Source organism: Equus przewalskii, chromosome 8 (assembly GCF_037783145.1).
Source record: "Equus przewalskii isolate Varuska chromosome 8, EquPr2, whole genome shotgun sequence".
In the NCBI taxonomy this organism is placed as follows: Eukaryota; Metazoa; Chordata; class Mammalia; order Perissodactyla; family Equidae; genus Equus; species Equus przewalskii.
This window is the reverse complement of record NC_091838.1, coordinates 1158055-1184551: the sequence shown is the minus strand read 5'-3', so window position 1 is coordinate 1184551 and position 26497 is coordinate 1158055. Positions and strand designations below refer to the sequence as shown.

General features: G+C 37.2%; 1 protein-coding gene across 1 annotated transcript in view; it reads right to left on the bottom strand.

Moving 5' to 3' along the window:
- MMP16 (matrix metallopeptidase 16) overlaps nucleotides 1-26497 on the bottom strand; it is a 284119-nt gene that overhangs the window by 49857 nt on the left and 207765 nt on the right. The gene's annotated exons all lie outside the window — the stretch shown is intronic.

The following is a 26497-nucleotide window of genomic DNA, read 5'->3' as shown; positions in this document are numbered from 1 at the left end:
ACCACGTTCACCATCGGACTACACATTGCCTGGCACACACTTCAAAAGCACAGAGTAAAAGCAAATGATCAGAATTTCTTATAAAATTTAACATTTAAGCAATGTTTAATAATATCATATGCTAGACCCTATTATCTCCCAATCACATATGTAATTACTGAATGTATTGGAATAAAAATTGATAATGAGGAATGGCAATTATTAGGCTAAATTCATTCATTTTTAGTAACATATATTACTGAATCCAGCCAATAAGTTACCTGCTATTTTTTAAAAACTTTTTATATTGAAGTAACTATAGATTCACATTGCAGCTGTCAGAAATAACACAGAGATTCTTTATACTTTGCCCCAAGTTTCCCCAGCAATAACTCTTGCATAACTATGGTGAAATATCAAAACTAGGAAACTGAGATTGATACTATCCACCGACCTTAATAAAATTTCACATGCACCCTCCGTTGTATATTTACGCTAATTTTAACATTGAAAGTGCACCTTCACAATGCAGAGAAAGAGAAATGGCAACTGCCACATTCACCAATTGATCAATCTTTGCATCAGTCGCTGTGGCAAACTGATATTATATGTCCCCTAAGAGGATGCAACACAGAACAGCTAGGCATCTGGGGTCACAGACCATCCACGAGGCTCCGACACGTAGAAAGCAAACACGTTTAAAGTACAATGTGACTGAGCCTTTAGACTTCTTTCAGTTTTTAGGAAGAAAGGAAGAAGTTAAATGACACTTAATTAAAGACACCCTAGAAGGTGGGATGATCTATAAGACAACTGGCCTGGACTAAGCAAGAAAAAAAAACAGTCATAGGGAAAAAAAGCTAGGAAGAACAGTCAGTTAAAAGATCTAAGCAGACAGAACAGCCGAATGCAACGCTTCCACAGCCACTGGATCCTGTAATTGGAGGGGTTTCCTGACATCCGCAACTTTCTTCCAAATGTGTCACTGAACACTTGGGCAGGTATGTTGCATTTGTACACACACACGTCTAAAGAAAATATAGGCGAATGCTAACAGCTGTTAAATCTAGATGTTACATGTGCATGTGTTCATTCTCGAGTTTCTCTATTTTTAAAATTTTTCATTAAAAAAACTTTAAAACACATAGTCATTAAAAACACTGGAAAATACATAGCAACCCCTTATGACAAAATATTATTATATTATCTTTGTAGAGATTTGTGATGGCTAAATACTTTTCTGGCTAGCAGATGTAAGATTATTAAGCCTCTATTTTAGCCATTTAAATATTACTATATTTACTTAAATAATTACTATAAATAATGCTGCAACTAATATCTTTGTGCTTTAAAAAGCAAACAAAACTATATTCCGTACCATTTAACTAAGTGTAATATACGCTCCATTCAACAGTAACATATGATTGGAAATATAAAACCAAACATTGTAAACCATAAAATGTATTATAAATTCATTAATTTGATTTCACACTAAACTATTGTTTTCAGATTTACTGTCTATACAGAGAATTGTAAAAGGTATTTTAGTATTTAAAGAAAGAGAGTAGCAACATCTATATTTAATTAGCTACATTTCTTTTTCAACATTGGAAAAGAAAAAGTAAAATTATAACTTGGAGAAAAAACTACCAAGGGATCCTTAATAGATGTATCTGGCAAAGATAATGCCATTCTGGGAAGCTTTAATTATCTTATCACAAGAGCTGACACAGACTGGCTTTTGGTATATAAACCTTAGAAGAAAACCTTTTCAAAGCGTCTATTAAAACATACTTTCTCACCGAGACAGTCACGAACGTCTGCAATGATTGTGCAGATGCGATACAGGGCTCATCAACCAAAGATTAACCAGATGTGATTCTGGGAGAAATAAGGCAGCAATGCATGTCAATAGGTCAATCACTTTCGATAGTGTCTGCATTTTTGAAAAATGCTCAAAACACAGACTTACTATAATAGGGGAAGAAAGTGTCATAGTAACAAATGATTCCAGAATCTCCCTTAACGTCTTCAACTATTTTCAAGGAAGAATCTGTCAGAATTAATATTTGGATTTAGAAATGTAAATTATCTTAATAAATAAAATGTATCTTTATGTTTCAAAGGAAAGGAGAATTGGCATTTTCAGAATATTTTGTTTACTATTTGGAGTAAATTTAAGTGAAAACTTTTATAGTTTCCGAACGCTAAAAAAAATCCTTTGTTTTTAGAGTAACTTATATTGAAAAATCTGGACACCAAAGGGTTACATGATATGCCAGATATGGATCACTTTCTGGTTAATTAGTATTTATTAACTCCTGACATAAAGAATACTAATTTTTAAACTTAAAAATTCATAATTATTCATGCATAACATAGAACATAAGTATTTGTGTTTTCATTCCATTCATACACATGACTAATAAATGGTAAACAAATGTGGCTACACCAAGAGTGTGGTTAAGCCCCAGAACAGAATGATCTGGGGAGCAAGTCAAAGATGGATGTGTGTGTGTTGACATTGTTTTCTTTCCAGGTCCTTATATCTTTTTTCCTGTTCTTCTTGCATCTACTCTTGCTCAGGAACACTTTGTGATAGTTGCAATGCAGAAAAGAACAATTTACTAAATAATGCTTCATTGACACATTGCCTTTACGGAAAAGAGCCTCAGCTCTAGATAGATGGCGCCACACAGCACCTGGACGGTTTGCTTTCTTTCCCCTCATTTGGGATCTGAAGATCATGAATACTGGCAGGGTGATTTAAATTCCAATTCACACATCAGATAATTAAGTGTTGAAAAAGTATAAAAGGTTTCATCTCTCCCACTGCACTAGCAGTTCCGGATTCCAAAAATATGACCTCTTCAAGGGTGTGCATTCAATCTGGAAGGGAGTGGATGCAAACAACTCGTGCGGAAAGGCTGTGTGCAATGCTATTACTGCTGCCTGTACAGAATGGGAACCACCATTTAGTGACCATAACGAGCTGGAAAACAGCGGTGTCCTCAGCACACCTATCAAGAATTACCATCCCTTTATTTTCGACCTGAACAAAGACGTCTCATTTACAATAAAAACTATGTTCCTGCCGAATAAAGTATAGGGCTATTTTTACTCAGGGTACATAGGGCAGTGTTTTCAATTTAGTTTTTAACTACCCAATCTAAAGTTGTCCCCTCAGTCTTTTTCTATCGACTCATCATGTTTTATTTTCTCCATAATACCTATTGTTCTCTGAAATCCTCCTGTTTATCCGCTCACCTTTCTCTCATCAGAGCTCACACCTCGTCTGCCTTATTCGAACACTGCACCCTCAGCCCTGGAACAATGCCCAGCACTGTGTGTTGAATAAGCGTTAAAGACAGAGAGAAAAATAGAGATGGGGAAAGAAAGACACATCAGCAAATCTCTTCCTTGGCCCGGATGTAGGGGGTCTGGTTGGTCGATATTCAGCTTACGTGCCCCCACAGAAAGTCTTCCGCACGCCCTCTTTCCTGCCCCTACAGCACCCCACATCTACCAAGGAACTTAGACACTGCATGGAAATTGTCCATTTGCTAGCCTGTTTCTACATGCTATTCTCTTTCCCATGAGCACCATTATCATTCTTTGCTTTCTCCTTTTTTTTTTTTTTTAAGACTCAATTCAGGCTTCACCACCTGCAGGGATAGTGACTCGAAACTATGCCTCCTGTTCCCCAGAGTCTTCTTGCCCTTCAGGTGACCCTTGTGTTTATTCCCATTGGGTCCTGCAGTGAAACACTGGCCAACATGCCACATCACGGTCACACTGTGGAGGGTGGGAAAGGCAGCTTTGTCATGACACGACACAGGAAGAAGCAAAGGATGAGCCAGAGCTACGGAGTGTTATTTTTTTGGGCTTCCTCTTCAATCAGTCATGTTCTTTTCCCCCAGACCTCATTGAACCACCCAAGAGAAAACTCACCGGCTGAAAGAATGTGCAGGGCGGGAGGGCAGGGGGGAGGGGATGCCCGGGGGGAATGTGCCACAGGGAAACTTTTTTTTTTCTTTCAAAGGGACACAAAGTTACTTGTCAACAAATTAGGTGTTAAAGGCCTATGCGGAATTAGACATTTGTTCCTAAGAGATAAGGGTAGATGGGGCAGAGATTTCCCAAGAAATTACCAGGCAAAAAAGCCCTGAAAGATTCCTGAGAGACTTTGCTTCAGAGTTCAGCAGCAGGTGTTGCCATAACAGGAGAGACTAACCCTCATTACCATCGCCTAATTGCTCTATGCTAATGCGCGCTTGGAAACATTCCTTCCGTTGCCACCCTGTTGCTGAGGTTTATTTACTTAAACGGGGAGTTCAAAAGGTAAGTGCCCTTCCTTAAACTCAGTCTTCAACAGACAACTTGACGTGCAGTGAAAGAGTGATGAAGTTTGAAGGCAGTCCTGAGGGAAGTCAGACCATCTCCATCATTAGCAAAAGGAACACACACACCTGTGCTACTGGCTCACGTCTATCAAGAGGAAAAATTTGGGTTTCACTATCAAGTGAAACAAATATGAGTAAGCACTATTTGATTACTGTTGAAAAAAAAAAGAGAAACTTCTCCAAAAATAAATATAAAGGTAAGTTTCCTAATCATTCAGCAATAACGGAACCCTGAACAGCTACTGATGTGGTCCAAGAATTTTTGAAAATTATTCTGAGCAACAAGGAGTCTAACGACGGAAGAGGAAATAAAATTGATATATAAGATGTGACACTTTGTGAAAATATAGAAGTTTAAGACAGTAATATTTTTGCATAAAAGAGGTGGTATGTAGCTTTCACTTGGTTGGAAGATTCATAAATTCAGAGGAATTTCAGAGGCTTCTGAGGATGAGGAAGGATGGTGTTCATTGGGCTTTCTTAGAAGAACATTAAGGGTGTTAAAAGGAAGTTAACACACATCATACCAAAGGAAAGTACAAAACAACCCATGCGCCCATCAGGCTTAGAGGGATGGTGGGCAGGAGAGGACACGTCTTCTTGGGACAAGGGGAAATGAGATTTGAAGACGAGGAGAAGTTTAAGAGACACAGGGTGGCGATGGGTGCGCCATGAGGGTGGGGTGGTAGCCATGAGGAAAGAATGGCAGTTCTAGAAGCAACTGCACACAAAAGTGATATGAAATGGACAGATAGCAGTTTGATGGGGCATCCAATGCCTAATCAACAAAACAGAATATATAAGAAAACAAGCAGAGAAATGAAGGGCTAAAATGAGGAGGAAATGAAGTGAAAATAAAGGTAGCATTAGAAGGGTCTGACTGGAGCTGTGGAGCATTGTGCTGTGACTCTGGGGAAGATGGTTGTGTGGGGTTAGAGCAGAAAGCACTAGGGATCTCAGGAGGAAGACAGGGCAGAGCCTCCAGAAAGGGCATCTGAGTGAGGAGGAAAAGGAGAAAATACTAAGTAATGGAAATGCCAAGTGAGCAAATCAATATGGCAGATAACAAAGAATAAGCCAAATGAGGTGTTAAAGAGTGCTAAAAAATACGCATCAGAAAAGAAAAGACGACTATGTAAAACATTTAAATAGGTGGGAAAATTCCTCCTAGCTCAATTGAATGTACTTCAAAAGCTTATTTAAAACTTATATGTTGGGGGATAGAGTTGAAAATTCAAGCATAACTAAGAATATGTAACCCGCCTCGATTTCTTCATGAGGATTCAAATCCTCATGGAAGTGAGGAGAGAAAACCAGCTTATTTAGTCGAGCATTTTAATTTTTCTATATGTCTTCCGCTTATATAGAAAGACAAATAAATTCTCATTTATCTTTTTTTTGCAAGGTTTCAGAACTTTTCAACTTTTCTTGATTTTTATCGTGTGGTTAAAAAAGAATTTGCAATTGTAATTAGTTCTGTAGACATCGTGAATATAGACGAAGCTCACTTTATGCCACACATCTGCTCCTGAAAAGTTGGTTACTGATTATTGTGTGAAGCAATACTATTCAATTGAACTAAAAGGGATTAATATTTAAAGGAATGATGTTACAGAAAATAATCATTTTCCTTTAATTTTATAAGTATTCTTTCTATCCAAAATTAAATAAAAACCTTTTCGTATTGACACAATGTTTCTTAATGTTAGATATTTATAGCTCAGATATTTTGTATCAAGCCACGTTTTAGACTGATATTTTCTAAAAGGAAAACCAAGTTAGTGGGTTACCTTAGGCATAAAGTGAGTAAATTGGTGATGTGTGGTCTAGCTATCCTAACCTCTGGTGTTCAAATTCATTAGCAAAAAATTGTCAATTATTTGACACCTTAAAAGTTACTTGTACATTACTGATTATAACTAAAAATGTCTCTATACCATATATTTTTAAAGAACTTTAAAAATATGCATTACTTCATTCAATTCCAAAGCTAACGTTGAAGACTGAAAAAAACATAAAGATGGCTTGGGTAATATTGAAACTGTTACTAGTTTTAATGGTTTGAAAATGTGTCATGTGATCCAGGTTATATAAAACTAACATCATACTAAATACCATTCTCAAGCACATTTATTTGAGCTCAATCTGCCAAACCAGAATAACAAAAGTAATCTATATTGTTCTCTTTCTGTAAAATCTTGAAAATGCCGAAGTCTTTCTTCCTCTTTCCTATTAACCTTGCAAAACATTTTTCACCTGCAGTAACTTCATTTTGGGGCTCAGTGAACGTTATTATTTTCATAGCTGATTTTTGCAGTTTTTTTTTTTAAGATTAGCAGCAAGCAATCATCCTAATTAAACAAAATATTCATTCGTATGATAAAAAAGTTACCTTTTTAAAGTTAATTAAAAAACTTATTTTCTATTGTTAATGAACAATAAAATCATACAGATCACGTATTGCTTTGCAATATTTTTATGCTGTCATTCATTCTTGTTAAATGGTTTCCTTTTTTTTTGATACAAGACCAATAATACCCACTTTTCCCCCCAGAATGTCCTTACAGATGTTTTTCTTCCTCAATCAGATTTTGTCATTGCTATTTCTTCTTAGTCAGAAACAGCGGAAATTATGACTGTGAACACAAAACACATTAAGGGAACAGAGGCTAATACTCTTCAATTTAATAACTTTTTGTCTATTGTTCTGGTTCAGTTCTTCCCTACGTAGAGTGTTGCACCATTACCTCCAAAGCCACAGAGGGGAGGAAACTCTATTTCAGCCTGTGTCACAGGAAAAACAAATGAGAAGGTGTGGTGGCAGCAACAGGACTAATTCATTAAAAATATACTGTGTTTAAGATATCCTCTTAACCAATGCATTGCAAATTAAGATATAAAAATCCTATTTTTATCTCTTGTTAAAACTCCAAAGGTGTGGCTTCAGAATTTTAAAGAAGTAATTAGTTTGTATGGTTCAAGACATTGATTTAAAGTTAAGTCTCTAGATCTGCTCTGTCAATATGGGAGCCACTAGTCACACGTGGCTCTTTACATTTAAATTAATTAAATATAATTTAAAAAATCAGTTCCTCAGGTGCAGTAGCCACATTTCAGGTGCTCAGTAGCCACAGTGACTCGTGGCTCCCACACTGGACAGCACACATATGCGGAGCATTATCATCGTCACAACAAGTGTTATTAACAGGGCTGCTTTAGTCCTTGCTGGATGTTATGACATTTTTTCCGCATCTTGATTTGTTTTAAGGCTTCTGTATTGCTAATAAAATAAATTCCTCAATGCAGCAGTGGTCCAACACTGTGGGAAAACGTTGACTGAGATAATCCTAAGGCAGTAGTGTTTCTGTAGCCAATCTGTAGCAGAAACACAAATGTTGCTCGGGATCTTGGACTGTTTCTACAACTCTGCTGGTGCATGCAGTTGAGATGCTAATTGTGGTATCATAGGTGGAGGCACTGCGACTTGACTTCAACTTCCAGAAGGAAAAAGGACATTTTTTAGCTATGGGTCTAACTGGAATGTTCTTTCCCTGTATCTTTGCATTGCTGGTTCCTTTTGCTATTTAAACTTCAGCTAAAATGTCACGTCTTCTGAAAGACTCTTGACCATGCAACCTCAAGTAGCTCCCTTCCCACCTGTCTCAGTCACTAACGTCTATCATATAACTCTGTTTCATTTTCACCGTTGCATTTATTGATGCCTTTACGTTTATGCATTTTTATTTTATTTTTGACTGTCCCCTCCTCCACACAAATAAAGCCCCTTGTAGGAGAAGGGTTTTGTGGTGTTCACTGCAATATCCCAGATCCTAGAAGGCTGCCAGGCAAAGGCAGCCACCTTATAAATATTTATCAAATGAATAAATCAATGGATGCATTGGGAAAGAGATGGAGATTAAACTTATTCATGGTAGAAATATGTTTTTGTGAAATAGAAAGGCATTTTTTTCAAATAAAAATACATTTACTTTTCTCTTCCAATTTGATCTTTGTCATTAATATTCTCTAAACCTTATATCTGAAATGTAGTAACTTCAAAGTCGTTACATATTGTACAGATAATTTACCTTTATAAAAGTTAAATAAGAAGTTAGCCTGTAACAGATGAGATTGGCCATCTGTAGACGTGACCCACTCAAGAGAAGGTGGGTGTCTCCTGGGCCTGGAGATGCATGCAAATCTATTGAAGAATGACCAGCATATGTAAGTCTCAGGTCCTAAGTATTCTAAAGAAATCCTGTGTAAGTGGACATTTTGAAAATGGGATTTTAACTGCTCATTGTCTGGAAAAGGGGTATAAATAGGCAGATTTTGGTCTAGGGTCTTCAATACTACCCAGGGGAGTGTATGTCCTGAAAACTTAACATATATAGCCATGTACGGTTTCCACTATGTGCTAGCAGTAACACTGGGAATATCAGGCTATCAAAACATGTTGGCTCCAGGGACACCATTAAGAAGTAGCTTTCTGATTATAATATGGCTTATAATGCAGAATTTTTTGAACATAAATAATTCATATTTTTCTTTGTGATAATTATAATTCTCACTGTAAACTGATGTCATTTTAGCTCATGCATCAGCCAGTCTTTTGTGATGTTGGTTTGTTAACTGAGCTCTTCAGAGCCTGGGGTCCTAGGGCAGCTGCCCCACAAACCGAAGGACCAGACCTCAACACGCGGTGACGTCCGCTGTGCATAACAGCCAGCTTCCCTCCTGGCCATCTTTAGCAAAAGTAGAATGCAGTTCTGGTTTACACTACCTCAATTTTCTTCTGTAGCCAGATTTTGGCTGTTCTTTGCATTTTTTTACAAATGAAATTTAATACAAAAGTTAAAAAAAACAGTTAAGAAAATAAAATAACTGTTGATATTTTAAAACAACCTCCAAATTGCATTTTAATAGCAGAAGAGACATCATTTTAGGCCTACACTGGACAGATTACAGACGCTGAAGTGTCAGTCTTTGTTTCAGGAGTGTGTGGGGGAGGGTTGAACATGAAATACAACCCTTAAATGGTATTTTTTCCCTTTTATTTTCGTGTATCTACCAGCAATTTCAAAGATGCTATAAATGTCTCATGTTTGAAATGCTTAATTAAAGACATTTAAGAAAACAATCTCTACTTGCTATATCAGAGTCTGCCCCAAACCCACACCGAATTCGCACTTTTATATGAAGTACCATAACATTTATTTAGTATAAGGTGGGTCTGTCTTGGGCCTTGACCAAGGTGGAGTATATTACTGGAAATGACAGAAAGAACTCTTTATTTCATGTATAACATAACCACATACTGTGGGTTCTTGAGGCAGCATGACAGTATATTTTTAATGTAGGATAATTATATTCATTTCTTTTCCCTAAACATGCTTTAACTCTAAAATAACTATTCTATGGTAGTTTCCTCTGTGTGACTCAACAGAATCCTCACAAATAACAGATACCTACTAGATAAGCATAGATTCTACTGACAAATAATATTACTACCAAAATAATTTATTAAGATTATTTCTATGCTATTAATCTGTACACTAATTTATAAAGAAATTAATTATAATTATCTGAAATTATTGACAGTAAGTAGAAGAGTAAAAGAGTATTAACTAATAATATTGTTAAGTGATCTTTTAATTAAAATTCCTTTTAATGCTCAATAATATGGATTATTGTTTTATTTTCAAATTATTGACCAAAATTGAAAAAAATGAGGCAACCAAAAGAAACAGTACATTTCTCCCTCTTGCTGTGTTCTAACTATTCTTTAGTTTATGTAGCACAGATCCAAGGTTAAAAAGGTCTCTTTATTTTTATAATTTATAAAAGATTTTACAAAATATTTATGATATTGCAATGCTGAGCTCTCAAGGAAGTGAAAGAGGTCAATATTGACCAGCAACGCCTCCCCAAAGAGGTCACGTCTCTGTTTTCCTCCGTCAACGCTTCAACAACACAGTTTCAAACTGAAACGTCCACAGTAGGAAAGTCTGTCCGTTTTCTTTCCAGGTCTCATGGAAAACGGCCAGGCCCGTGTGCTGCAGCCACAGTTAATAGGTTTTCCTTGGTGTGTTATGCAAAGCCTGTCTGTGCGCCAACATGAAAAAGGCCTTTAAAGGAATGTCAGCAGCTTCAGAAACTGCTTGTCAAAAGGATTCCAGTTTTCTTTCTTTGGCCCTCCTAACCACTTTCAAAGGCTTATTTCATTCCTGGTAGTTTCCATATTATTAATGCATAGGGCTTGCAACTGGAACTCAGGGTGGGCCACATGGTTACAAAATTATAGACAGAGTTGATTAGGTACAAAAATAAAAGAAAGAGCTGCACAGATTTTACCGTACATTAATATTTTACTTCTGGCAATGGTGAGCGGAATGGCGGAAAAGCAGCAATGATTTGTTGAAAGGCATTAAAAAAAGGCTGTGTTAATTTTTCCCTGAAAATTGCCTTAAGTTTTTTGCAAGCTTATTGTAATTATCACCATTACAGATAGACTGGAATGTCCAGAGAACTATTTTAAAATTTCTTTTGCCACTAGAAACATAGTAGGGAGTACAGACTAAGAGCCTTGGGTCCTAGTTTCCATTCCAGCATCTGGCTTTGGTCTTCTGGGCATCAGGGTGAGTCGTTTACCTCTTCGTGACCTCCGTTCCCCACCCGCCCGAGGAGGCAAGGATGCTTGCGTGGTTCTTTCAGTTTAGGCGTGAAGTTGTAGGGAAAACGGGAGGAGCTGACAAGTTTCTAACTCTGATAAAACTGACAAGAAAATTCGCAGGAGTAGCTATCCTATTTACAAATATTTGAAAGATGAACAACGAAAGAAACCCTCTTTATGAATTAGGGAGTACTGTTTGTAGGGTGATTTCCTGCTCTCATAAAATACTCTTCGAAATTGAGTACATTCCTTACACCTGAATCCATGACTGATTATCTGATGATTCCATGAAAATGGAAGCGTGTCCCAAATGTACCTTCTTGAATAACACTGTCAAGTTATTAGCTGAGGATTCAAAACACTTCCCAAATCTCTGACGGTCTAGAATTCATTCATTTAATAACAACTATTTTTTACCTCCAAAAGCTAGGTGCTACATCAGGCATTGGAAATAGAGCGGTGAAGTAGAGAGTGGTATAAAAAAGCCACTGTAACTTGTTGGATTTTAAGCACACAACAACTTTTTATTATTTGTGCCTCACAAGGTTTTGAAACACCAAATAAAGCGATTCTTGAAATATTGCTAAAGGAAAAAAATAGTCAAAATATTGTTTATTTACATTGTTGTACAATATTCATTGTACAGGTGTATAATCTCTTATCCACGATCCTAAAATTCAAATAGCTTGAAAAAAGAAACTTGCTTCTTGAGTTGGGCACAAACTTATTTGGTAGAGAGCCTGATTTGAACTCACAGGACTTTTAGAGACTTTTTACCCTGCTTATTGGGACTATTTATAAATTTCAATGAAGATATATTAATGAGTTTGATTAAGGCTTGCTCCCCTAGAGCCTATGGAGGTATTATGAAGGAAATGTTTAATACATTGAACTATTAATAAAAAAAATTTTAAGAAGTCATACTTGGCCACATCGTGTTAAAATGAAGTCAACACTTCCGCATCCTTATCTCAAATTCCAACACCATTGGCAATGCCATTTTGAACAAAATTGAGAATTTCATTTCCTCCTTTCTTATTTCTTCAGAGGATCATTACAATTTTTGTCTTCTGTCTTCTGGTGTTTTAAAAATAAACAAGAAAAGTATAACTAGTTCAAAAAACACGGAAATTAAGTTACTGGCCTTTTGTCAGAGCCTTTTAGGTCTACACTTTACTGCAGCCTGAGTGTTCTGTCCAGAGACAGCCCCTCTCAGGGAGAGTGGTTGGAGCCTTCCTCACAGGCAATGTGGAGCTGATAGGATTCATGACATGTGCAACCCTCACATGAAGTCATACCCTCTTCCTGCAAGTACCATCTAAATATGGACCTGGGTCAGTGGATATGTTTTCCTTTTTAAAATTTCCCAGCCAGTTGCATTAGAAACATGACAAAACATCCTAACATCATAAATTTTAGCCTTGAAAACACTGGAAGTGATCATTTTTACTATGTTCAGTAGAGCAATCTCACCTCAGTCTCTGACATCTAAGCATACGTCCTCTGCAGAAACAATTTCAGTGTGAGGGAAGACATCACTGAGGCCAACTCTGCCGACCTCACGTCGGTCCTTGTCCCACCTCTGCACTCACGCAAAACAGCCCCTTCACACCATGGTGTTGGAAATATTTGAGGTCACCCCCCACAGCCCTTTTAGCGACCTCTATTGGAAAGTCAGCAATTTTAACTCTTCCTGAGGTGAGTTTTGATATAGTAAACTGGGGAAAATATTTAATGATTTTAGTTTAAGTTTTTACTATTTGAAAGAGAAAAGTAACTTATTTTTAAGTTAAATCAGTATATGATCTATAAGTAAATAAGTTGCCAAGGATTGTTTCTATGTGAGATTCATGCTACCCAAACATTCTAGTCAAACTATGGGAACAGAAAAAGACTGGGACTCGGGACATAGGAACTCCCCATCCTCCCCATCTGAAAATGAGACTTAATTATAAGGAAATCTACAAATCAGACTGTTAAAGAATTACAAGGCTATGCTCAGATTCCAGGAGGCGTCACTAGCAAAAAAGATGACACATTACAATCCAGTTAATTTTTCAAAAAATGAATTTAAACTGAAGAATGTGGAGCTCTCATTGAGCTTAAGAAATTTGGGGAATTTGGGTATTGTCAAATCCTAGAGTTAGTCAAACTGTGACGTTAAGGGCACAGTCTACTCAAGACTTCTGCCCCCACCTGCAAGAGGGGGTCCAAGCACGAAGTCAGAGGGAAGAGTCCATACAATGCCACGCTTACTTCTGACAGCAACTGCAAGTACAGGGAGTTCCCAAAACCACTGCAATATTTGCAGGACTCAAAAAACTGACTGAAAACTATTATATTTATGGTTACAGTTTCTTACAGGGAGAGAATACAGATCAAAATTAGCAGAAGAGATCCATTCAGTAGCATCTGAGAAGCTTCCACTGTCCTCAGATGCATCACCATCCTGGTGTCAATATCCATTATCCACAGGGTACTGCCAACCAGGGAAATGCACCTGAGCTTCGGTGTCCGGAGTTTTTATTGGGGCTTCATTTTGTAGGCATGCTTGATTGACTGACTGCCCACAGGATGGGATTCAGGATCTAGGTCAACTTATAGCACACAACCCAAAGGCTGCCCAACATGGGCCCTGCTAGCAGATGTGGCATAGATTACTCCACAGAGCCCAGGGCAAAGGCCAACCTGCTTTTGGGCTGAGCCAATTCTTTATAAAACAGCAAGTATTCATTTCAAGGGTCAAGGATGTAATTACAATTAAAACAAACAAAAAAACCAAAAACTGAAACCAAACACTTACTTGGAAATACTTAACACTCTGGCTTTTATGAAAAGGAAAGGAAAGTAGAAGACAACTTTAGTGCCCAAAGTCAACAGGAGCCAGCGCTGGTGTCACACACAGGAAAGCAAATCCAAGTATAACACTATGAAAATTAAATTACCATTATAAAAAGGAAGACCAAAATAAGCAAACAAGACCATAAACTTGTAAAAAAACTACAGCTCAACTTGTGAAAATTTTTAGATGTTGATGAAATTATATGACCATTATTTTTATCTCATCTATCAATAATAAACATGTGGATCCTTTATAATGAATTCTCTACCTTGATCAACATAACATAGTAAAATAAATGTCCCTATGTTATAACATCTATTTTTTCTTAGAAATGTTGAAATAAGGGATATAGCCATAATGAATTATTTTCACAAAGTCTAGCTTACAGAGTAGTTCACAATATCCAATCTCTACATACAAATTCTAAAAAAAATGTAAGAACTAATTTCTTCACTATGGGCAAAAACATTCTTTAAATGAAAGCCAAATAGGGTGAGGAAGGTCGGCAGTATTTAATTAAAATTTTACTTCCCAACTTTGATTTAAAATTTTCAGGTCAACTTTTTCAGGTTTCATATCACTTCTGATAATTATTACTTTGGCAACTTTATTCTCCAGAAACTTCTAGTTTTTAAGACACCTGAGCTTCTAATATAACATATTCTGACAATGAAATTTAAAATCGTAAAACTGACATAATGGTATCACACGTTAAAAAAAGTTCATCCTCAAATTTGTGCCAATGATGATAATGTCTCACATTAGTGCAGCTCTTTGAAACATCTAGACGCCTTCCACATATCTTACCTCATTGTGAGATGGGTTACAAAGCTATTATTATTTGCCTTATCTGATATATGTGAAATTTATAGACCCCAAATGGAAATTCTCCTCAAGTTAACAATATCCTGCACTAACAGCCATGGCTCTTGAATTTTAGTCTAGATTTCTTTTCAGCAGAATATGGTTGTATTTCTTACAAAAAACAGGGGGACAGCTCCTTGTGGTTCAGATATCTCTTCCTCAGAGAAGCCTTCCCTGATATTACTGATCAGGTTTTAAAAACGAACAACTATTTACATGTTTTTATTGCACCGGATGCCTTCTTTCCTTCACACTTTCCTCAGGTATAATTTTACTTGTTGTCTTCTGATCCCGTGATTAATGTCTATTTTCCACACTGAACTGTCAGCTCTTTAAGGCAGTGGCACTGAAGGAGCTACAAAGATTCTCATCTTAGAGAAGAAGAAACATAGATTCAGTGGTGGACTCCTACTCATACAAGTGTCCACAGACTGGGCTTTCCCATTTTTACCATAACCTAGTATATTTTCTTAAACACAACCAGGACTCAATACAGATTCACCAAATAACTAAATTAATTAAATATGACTAAGCATCAGTGACCATTTCCTACAATTTCCTATATAAACTATTTCCCACATCACATATTAATGCAAAGAAAAAAAAAAATCTCCCATATATACCCAAGAGGGGGGAAGGGGAATTGTCCCTACATGGATATTTAGTAAACTGTAGGATTTTTTCAACAGTCTTCAGAATTCTAGTCATATAATTTATTTTTCATCTTGCATTTGATCTTTTGTTTATGTGAGCAATAGGGAAACTAGGTTGATATGCACAGTGAAGATATTCTAATAAACTTATAACATTACGTGAAAAAGTTTCAGGAATTAACAAGAAGCTTCAGCATTTCTCTTTCTGATAGTTTCTGCAAGTGCAGTGGACAGCTTGGAAGATGCTGTCTCTATTCCAAGGGACTTGAGGATTATGAATGAGGAGGTTGACGTGTCGGTGGCACACGAACGGCCAGCTCTTACGTCACCTCCTTTGAGCTTCAGCTCATGCATACCAGCAGCCTTTGCTCAATGTTCTGACCAGTAACTGCTACAAACTGTACTTTAGAAGTGAAGTGGTGCAGCCTGATGAATGCAGAGACTCAGCGACTGCTCCGGGTGAGATGCGAAAAGCAGTGGTTTAACAACAGCCACACTGCTTCTCCACTAAAATGCTTCCTGTCCTTACACAAAACAGATTAAGAATATGACGCTTCTTTCTTTTGAATAACGTTTTAGTAAATAAGATTTGTACAGAGAAAGGAAAACATTGCAACTTCTTTTTACAGAAATCTCAATATTCTGGTACTTGAAAGACCATCCAGTTCCAGTTAGGACATCTTGTTGCCCAGACTCTCTGATTCCCTTCACAATTTCAGCTCCCGGTGACCTTCAAGGGCAAGCCCTATTTTTTAAAAAAATTCAGTCCTGGCCCTCTGTGATTTGTCCAGCCACTCATTCCTCGTGTTGCAATCCTTAGAGCTGCTCTTTCATCCTGATCCTCAAATGCCTGTTTTGCTAGTCGTCTTCAATCCCACCTTTTAGGAACGGGGTTCTGTCTTGCTCTTATCAGTTCCTCTCTCAGGAGCCAATATTGGCTCAACATTTCTCATCAGGTCTGTCTCCTGCATTCTGTTCCTACCTAGTCACTCCTAGTCAGTTCCGTCGGCCAGCTCACTAATCTGCAGAACACAGCCTCAGGTTCTCAACACAGCAAAGGAGATCCTTTATGAAGCAGTCCCCCTGGGGTCTCTCCAGCCTCATTTCTATAGCAAACTTCATTAGCTTCCCATAGCACCACACCCTTCTTCCCTCCAAGCTGGGCTAACTTCATTGTTCTTACAGATGAAGATTACATCTCCTCCCCAAGAAGTCCTTCTCAGTCCACAGGGCTCTCCTGTGGGCTCCCAAGGCACTTTGCACGTTTGCCTATTACAGCAAATCACAACGCACTGTGATGATCCAGTTAATGATATCTCCTCTGCTGGACTATTACTTTCCCAGGCAAAGAACAGGGAGCAACCTGGCCATCACTTCATTCCCCATGTCTAGCTATTATTTGGTAGCCAGTCGAAACTTAAATGAATTAAAGAATGAAAAAGAATGAATAAAAGAGTACAGTAGTTAGTTTCTGAAGAGAAAGGAATGTGGTCGTAGACTTCTTTGCAATCTCTTTAAGGTCAACCACAGTGCTTTGCACAATACTAACAGTAGCAGTAACAACAACAACTATTACAACAATAATAGCAGTTTCATGAATTACTGGAGCATTTGCTGTGTACCAGTCTCTGTGCTACGTGCCTTAGGCAGCTTACAATTTATCAGTGTTTGCTGGGCTGACAAACTTTGCTGTATGACAGCCCTCACATCGCATAAATTAACAACACTCTCTGGATTAATTGCCAAATATGCTGTCGCTTTGCATGATTCTAAAGTATTTCTACAGTAAACTGAATAAATTCTCACCACAGTGCCTACAAAATGGCAAAGCTGTAGATAAACGAAATATTTAGTTAGCTTGACTCACTGGAGGCTGTCCCTCCTCGAGATTAATGCCGGGTGGGCACAGATCCTCTCTAATCGGACATCTTTACTATTCAGGTTAAATCATATAATCAAAACTTGTCACTGTAATTTTGAATAAGGCCATTTTTAGTCACAGTCTAAGGGAAAATTCCAACGAATAATTTAATTGCTTCTGCCTACCTATATTTTTTGAAAATGATATGGCTTCACCATCACTTAATATATTACAACCTTCACAGTTACCAAGATTCTTTTATGCCACGATATTTTGAGATATTAAACATACATACAACATTATCACAATAGTACACATTTTAAAAATCCACTCACAATTCCATCATTCTAAGATTTGTCTAGCATTATTTTTCTATAATTTCTATGCCTTGTCAACACACACTTTTCTTATTTCATTTGTGTATACATCCTAATCATGTCTTGTTTCATACATTCTCCATAATTAACCTTTCAAATGATTGCATTATATTCCTTGAGTTGATATACTATTGTTTGCTATACCACCACCATATTACTGGATAATTTCTTTCTTCTTTTTTGAGGAAGATTAGCCCTGAGCTAATTACAGCCAATCCTCTTCCTTTTGCTGAGGAAGCCTGGCCCTGAGCTAACGTCCATGCCCATATTCCTCTACTTTATACGTGGGATGCCTACCACAGCATGGCGTGCCAAGCAGTGCCATGTCCACACCCAGGATCCGAACCGGTGAACCCCGGGCTGAGGAGAAGTGGAACGTGCAAACTTAACCGCTGTGCCACCGGGCCGGCCCCCTGGATAATTTCTATTGCTTGCAAATTTTTTTTCCACTGGCAAGAAAGCTGCAGTGAATACCATTGCTCATTCTAGATTTATTTCATTATTTCAGCATGAATTACCATGCATGGGATTACTAATTTGGGAACTATGCACGTTTTCCTCTTGATTGTAAGACACACTAAAGCTGTAGTTTAAACTTGAAATAACTTTTTCAGTCTTACTCATTTGCTGTTGATACTATCCATAGTTTCTTTAAAATAGTCATGTAAATAAACACAATATCATGCTCTGAAACTTTAAAGTAGCACAAGAAGTCCATACAGAAGAATGAACAAAACTGTCAAGGACTTCAGGGAAGTCAAATGCAGAGAACACAGCATTAGAAGTAAAAACATTGCTCATTTAATAAATATTTATTGAATAATGCCAATGCGCCAGGTATTGCTAGTTAAGTGTAATTCTCTGAGTTGTTTTTTTATATCAAAAAAATTATTTTTCAATTATATAGTCTAAGTGCTTATTAGAAAAGCTGTATTTCAAGTTTTTACTATGATTTCCGATATATTTCTTAACATTGTTAATAGTTTTAATTTTTTTCTGTTGATTTTCGTGGAATCTTTAAGGTAATTGTCACATAATTTGCAAATAATGATAACTCTGGTCTCTACTGTGTTTTAAATATCGATACATGTAAGACTCTCTTGCAAAAGACAAAATAAATAGGTGCTTCTAAGTAATTCTGAAGAGCTGGCTGGACGTTTAAATAACTTCACATAATCTCTAAGGCACAACGATAACCACAGCGCTGCTCACTGGAAGTTTAAAGAGGGAATGGAAAAAACGAAGTCTCATTTTTGCTTTACAGAAATATAAGAGGCCCAAAGTGGCACGGTCACAAATGACAAATATGAACAAAAACACAGAAAAGCGCTATTTTCAAAACTTCTAAAATAAAACAGCCCCTTTTGAAGTGCAGTATAATCTTGGACTAAACTTTGCTTATTAACCTTGCATCGAGGTGAAAGTGCTCGGACCCAGGAATGGTGAATATGAGCGTCTTCTATGTAAAAATCCCAATAAAAAGATATAGATTTAGACATACATGGGACAGGAAAATGTATATTTTTGACACTGGAAAGATTCAGATGATTAATAATTTTAGAATAGAAAGATTAATATTGCTATGGAGTGAAAGGGTTTTTCAAATAAGCTCATAATAATACTTTCAAAGAACATTTTTGCATGACTATATACAATTGCCCTATTCATATTACAAATTTACATCAAAATGAAACGGACATGATAAAATATATACACTGTAAGCATATATTAAATGTTCTGTCTTGTATTATTAATAAAAATAGTTATACTGGATCCAAAAAGAGGATCCAGATAGATGCTTAAAATGTTTAAAGTCACCCAAACATAAAGAGACTAGAGAGGGGATTGGAAACTCAGCTGCCTATAAATCCGTTCTACCGAACACTTAAACTTATTCGCCCCAAAGGCTTAAGCAGTCATGAAATGTCAACAGAATTTAAGGGTTTCAAGGAATAAATCTTAAACTATAATTGAACACAAATATTTTGAAAACCAATTAACATTGATATCAAAGTGCAGTATTAAACATAATTCAGGTTGATTCCTAAAATGTTTGCCTCAAATATTTGGAAGACTGTAATTTTGTATTACAAAGAAATTTTAATTAATTCTCTGTTTCCAGTGTCTCGGTGACTGCTCCCTCTGGTCTTCTGTGAATCCATCTCTCATTACAACATACTATTAATATTATCAGGTAATACTTCCTGGCAGTACAGTATTAAGCCAGGACTCAGAGTAATTTTACAGTACCCTGTGCTGGCTAATTTCTCCAAGGGTTTTCTTGTTTGTTAAACACTTTTTGGATTTTTCTGTCAACAGAATACTTTCGATCGTTTCCTTGAGTAAAGTGATAGGAACAAGAACAATAATAAACCGTTCCATCCCTTTCCCTTACATCATAAGAATTAGTGCCATTTTCTTTGGTTTTTATTCAGTTAAAAGTTACTTTTGAAAATAATTTCAAACAGCATGGGAATCTGAGTTAATGAATATAATAAGTAACTCAAAATGCTGAGTCTGTCTTGCTACATAATAGCGGCCACTTCCTGAGCTTACTATGTACCTATGATGGAATTTATTAGCTAATATATAGATGAGGAAGGTAAGGTCAAAGACATTTAACAAATACGTATTATCTGATGTGTTCAGGGCACTGTGCAGTCCAGCAGTAAATAGAGGAGTAGTTACAGTCCTCGCCTGGAGCCTATGATAAATGGGATCCCACTCCACGTCTATCGCTAATGTCCAAGAACTTGAGAATTATCCTGGGCTGATGTAAACAAGAACACACAACTACGCAATAGGAATGAGTCACATCCTTAGGCTGAGAGCTAGGAGAGAATTCTCCCAACTGTAAAAGACAAACCCATTCTTTGGGGTCACAAAAATGGCACAAAGTCTACATAACCCACAATGAACTTTTGTGAATTTCTACCAATATTGTTTTTCCCTTTCGGATACCCAGCCCCATGCTGCTTTGCAAACAGCAGCAGAAATGTGGAAGACATCGGAATATTTGGTGTGGACGTGGAAAGACATGCAAAGCCAGGAGTGCCTGGCAAGTTCAAACAACAGCAGGGAGACAACTGTGGCTGGAAGTGAGTGAAAATGAGCAGAATAAGAAAGAAGAGCTGAGATCAGAGATGCAGAGCAAAATGGGCTGGTCCTGCAGCCTTGTGGGCAACTGAAAGGACCTTGGCTTTCACTCTGAGTCAGACACTTTAAGAGTTGCAGCAAAGCAGTGGTCTGAGCTGATGCATGCTTTCACAGGGTCATTCTGTAAGAACTGACAATAGGTTGAAGGATGGGGCAAGGGAGGAAGCAGGGAAACCGATCTGGAGTCTATCACAATATGAAGGCGGGATGTGATGGTACCTTCGACCAGAATCGTAGCAGTGGAAGAAGAGAGAACTGGCTAGCTTCTTAATGGATTTTGAAGGCAGGCCAACAGGATTTGGCTCTACTTTTTAGGGTTTATTACCTAAATACATGGGAAAACGGAGGTGCTCTTATTTTGGACAGAGAGAGAGAAGCAGAAGGAATAGGTTTGTGAAGGGAGACCAGTAGGTCAGTTTTGAGCATGCTGAATTGGGCCTCTGGTGGAGTGGTCAAGCGGGAATCTGAATGGCGACTCTCAAGTGCTGCCCATTTCACTCCTCTAAGCCCACACACCTGTGAAAGCAGACCAAAGACATTTGCCCTGGTGATTCTGACGTTTGGGTTTTCTCCTTATCCTATACCACGTGCTTGTTAGGAAGTCACCCCCTGGACCCTATGGTTCCTTCTATTATTTTATGATTCCTGTGCTCAACCCAATAACCCCCAAAGAGCCATTATTATTCTGTTTTGTGGGCATGAACTTAAAGGAACCATTTACATGCTGCCCTTGCTCTGGTAAGATTTAAGTACTTTAAGGTAAAAAGTATATTTTCAACTTCTATTAACTCCAAAAGTTCAGTGTCATACATACTGAAAAGGTTCAATATACACTTGAAAAATTGAATAAATATACTGTGTGCATAATGTGATATAGTTAGACAAGCGATGTGAGCAAGGCACACTTCCAGCTTTCAACACAGTAGAGTTGAAACAGAGGAATATGCAACAAAGGAAGAAAAACTTCAAAATAAAATAAAATGAATGAGAGGAGTAAATTTCGGTCCACGGGGAGACATTTGGCACAGAATAAGAGACAAACCAACACTAAATACCAAGAAATGATAAGCTACTGAATGGAAGAGGCAAAAAGTTCAATTGTGATCAATTATGAAGAGTTTAGTCACAATATAAAGTCACAAATAAATATTATGTAAATATATTGAGGCAAAATCTTATACCTCTAAACTATCCCTTTCAATAAACATCTCTATTCTTCTTTCTCCCTCTGACTCTCTCTCTTTTGTACAAAAATCTCTTCTTTTATGAAGCAAAACTACCATGTTATAAATGAAATTGGGTCATTCCCTCTACTTACCAGGCTTGGCAACTGGGACACTGTACTTCCAACAGAAGTTAAACGAGTGTTAATGAGGGCAGAATCTGGACAAGTCTGTGCAGAAATAACAGGAACTATGATTTTCCAGTAGAATTAAGCAAGTGGGCGTAAGTGAAGACGGTCATGTGTAAGAACAAACAGTTTTGTGATAAACAACGAGACAAGAATTTGGCAAAGAAAAGGAATCAAATCATTTGCGTGTTGGTTAAATTTTTTGGGGGGGGTAAATGGTGAAATGCTTTTCTTACTCAGAGCCATGAGCTTTGCTCTTCTCCGTTCATTGGGAAGCCCCTCTACTGCACTGCCTTGACCGCTGTTGCATGACGGCTTTGCCTCTTCTGTCTCTAGTGCACAGCACTAGCCTCTTCTTGTTCCATTTGATATAAAGACCTGGTCAGTAGTGAAATAGAACCATCCTTTTTTTTGTGCTAAAAGACCTCCAGGTGCTGGATACAGTTTTTCTTCCCAGCCTCAGCTTCAGGAAGAATATAGTTACCACTGCTTCCTCCACTGGTAATGAAATATTGTGCCAAAACATAGCCTGTACAAGTTTGGCTAATTCTGCTCTCTGCTTTCTTTCATACCACAAAATGACTAAATAGTCAACGTTTTTATCTTGGAGTCCAAAGGAACTTTGAGAGTATTCATTGGAACAATCAGATCTTGCTATTGTCGGCTCAGTCACAGCCGCACGATGCGATACATCCAGCCTACATTCTTCAGAGAACGCTCTTAAAGATCACCTTCTCTAAAGGAAGGACAAAGCTTCTTTTGTTCCCACTATTTTGTTTCCCTGTTCCTTCGGATTCTGTTTTGATTTTCATTTCCTTGCTTTAGGTGATTTATATTCCCCAAAGATTATGAAGCTGTATGAAAGGCTTGACTTTCTCATGCATAAAAACAGAATTTTATATATATTTTATACATGGATAATATTTATAATAGATAATATTATGCGTTTAATTTATTTACAGTCCCATATAGAAATGCACATCCAGGTGAACTCACTTTCAGTAAATGAGCATCTGGAAAGCTCACTGACAATCAAACCCGCTAAGAGGAAGCTTGCAACCCACAAGAACTACGCTGAAAGTCCCATTATAAAGAAAAGCTCCTTTCCAATAAGAAAACAGAATTACCTGATGATGTTACCTCTTACTTATTTCTAGGTTTTCTTATTTTTTCACCTAAAAGCCACACATATAGAATTTAAGTAAATAATCCTTATGGAACTCTTTGGGCAAGGCTTACAAACTACCAGATGAAATACTTCCAGTAACGTCACATCAGTTGATCACTGTCGTAGAAACATACCAGCTATAGTTTAATTACACAATTATGACATTGAGATCCTGATCCACTAGCTTGAGCACAATGAAGCCCCATGAACCCATCCTTGCTCTGAAGAAGTTCACAATCTAGTTACAGATTACAAAGAGAAACAGCTCGAGAAGACAGAAATGAAAAACATGCTAATTAGACATACAGAAGAAATATAAAATTCACTAGAAAGAGATTTTGGGTTGAAGAACAGAGAGAGAGATTGGGACACGTGGAAGATGTTGAGGAGACACACAGGAAAAAATGCCCCAGACATTAAAACTAAAGTAAACGAGTGCTGGATGGGGAAGGGTTGAGGAGATAAAGAGGTTTATAATTTGAATAGGCAATTTGTAATGAAGAAAAGTAGGAAATCAAGTTGCATTAGTAAAAGTGAGATCAAATAGTGGGTGATTCTAAAATATACTTGAAAGGATAGTCGATAAGGAGCAAACTGTGAAAACTAATGGTGAGTACATGAAAGGAAAATTAAAAAGGCAGGTGCACATGAGAGAGACTGGCAGCGAGTAACTTCAGACAGGAAGACCAGGTGTGGAAAACGGCGTTAACTTGGAGGGCAAGGTCATCCAGACTATGCATGTATAGAGGAGAAGGGAGGAAAAACAGAATTTGGGGGTTCAGTCCTGTGGACGTTTTCACACGTCCTTCCGTGACACGTGTGGAGCTCTGTGTGAGCACGCTCACCACTGTCCACTTTGAAAACTAGAACGTGAGCCCCAGGAAACTAGAGTCTAGCTTGTTTTGTTTACTGCTACCCTGTCAGTGCCCAAAACAGCATCTCCCAGGAGGAGCGCGATAAACATTTCTTGACTATTTACTATTTTAAAATATCACTAAATCCACCTTTCTTTTGAAACTTTCCCTCTTTCAGGTAGCAAAGCTTAGTGTGAAAAGTCTAGATTTTGGAATCAAGAAGACCTGTGTTCAACTACTGACCACTACTGACAAACCTTGTAACTGGCGCTAATGCTATAACTTCTCTGACTCTCAGTTTTCCCATGTGTATCCGTCTTGCAGAGTTATTATAAGGTTTAGACATTAGGGACTTGAAGTGCCCAGCACGCATCCAAGCACATACTACTCAACCAGTGCACAGTAGCCATTAACCAAGAACAGGCAACACTCCATCATGCTCTATTCACTTTGATCAAATCTTGCCTATTCCTGATTTATATCATTTATCACTTTACACTAGAGTTAACATGTCTATCATCTCTCTCTCAGTGCACCCACTTTTTAGTACACCAAATACCAATTTCCTTAACGTGCCTACAAAATTTCTCAAAATTCAACATCTGCCTTTTTTAGTCAAGTTTTATTGATCTATTCCACCAGACTTCAGTACTGTGTCTTCATGTCAATGCTGTACCTCTCACTCCCGTGTCTTAAAAGTACTGAGGCTCATGTTTGTCTTCACTCCTGCAGTCTGAGCTCCATAAAGAGCAGGGTGTTACCTTCATGTATGTGCCACACATACTCCTTATATGAAAGAGGAAGGGAGTATGAAAATTATGAGATCATGTGGCACAAAGTCCACTAGGTCAATGGACATTAAGAAGAATGGAATGTCTATCAGAAGATATCTTCAGCAAAAATTATTCTTAGAAAGAGAACAGGGACTAGTGAAAAAAGGAAATTAAATTCAGACAGAGTTTAGGAACTCTGTCTTGTAGAGAGTTTTGATTAAGGAATCCAAGGTCACATGAGAGTTTAGAGAAGCAGGCTTTACTTATGTTTTCTATACCCTGTTTTGGTATTAAAAATAGTGGTTCCTGCATTCTACTGGAAAGCTGGTCTCTATACTTTTTATCCATTCCTGATTCCAGGAATCAGTGATCACAGGACCTCATTTTGTCAGTCAAGAGCACTCACTGAGCTCCCACAATGTGCAGAGCAAAAAGGTTGGTGAAAATGATTAAACAAGAAGATACTGGTCTCTCTTGAGATCAGCAACCTAATAAGACAGAAAGGAAGAATGCAAAGAATGTACCCAGAGTCAATTTCACATCATATTCTCAGATAACGGTGACACTTCGGTGATATCACTACGATATCGAAGTATAAAAATGGGATGGTGAAATTCAGCCAAAACAGTGAAAACAAAATTCTGCAATTGTCATTTGATATCTTGTGGAATAAACAAATGATTGCATTTTGTTTTCATTTCACCTAGTTGTTGCAGGCTTAGCCACAACGAGTAATGAGATATATATATATATATATCTCATTATTTATATACATATATAATCTATATATAGAGAGAGAGTAAGCTTTTTTTCCTTACTCCTTGACTATAAATTCATTAATCTACTTAAGTTGAATGGAAGATATCTAATTAAGCATTGCAGGGCATTCATAGAATTCAAAAATCTATTCATGTGTTTGAACAAAAGCATCAGTTTTCTTCTGGAAAGTATGATGCTCTTGTGCATATTATATCAAATCCAAAGCTTATTTTCCAATAAGGAAAATAGAGTACTTTGTCTATTAAAAGTTATTTGAAATCTATATTTTTAAAGCATAGCTTCTGGTAGATAGGAAATTCTGTATAAGTAGGACAATACTTCATTATTTATTGATTCATGTCCACCAAAAAAGAGAGCACATTATTTTATTTTTAAATGAATGCTATTGTTAAAATATGGCTATTTTAATAGTCTACTGCCAACATAAAACATATTTTTCATTAATCTTTAATACTGGTTTACAAATATTGAGAGAGAAAATTATTTTTCAGTATTACACTTTATTTACTTTTCAATATTAGAAAACTTACTCTGATACATTGTTTACTAGGGTTATTGTCTGAGAACCCAATGGCTATCAAAAGCACATTTAGCAAAACGCAAAATTAGTTTTAGATTGTCACCTTTTTCAAAAATAATATAAGTTAGGTAGATACAAATGCCTGCCTAAGAAAACAACAACAACATGTATCTTTAAAACCAAAACGGTGGCCTCACAGAGGAGATTTAACTGAAATGGCTACCAGCAGACTCCCTGGAAATG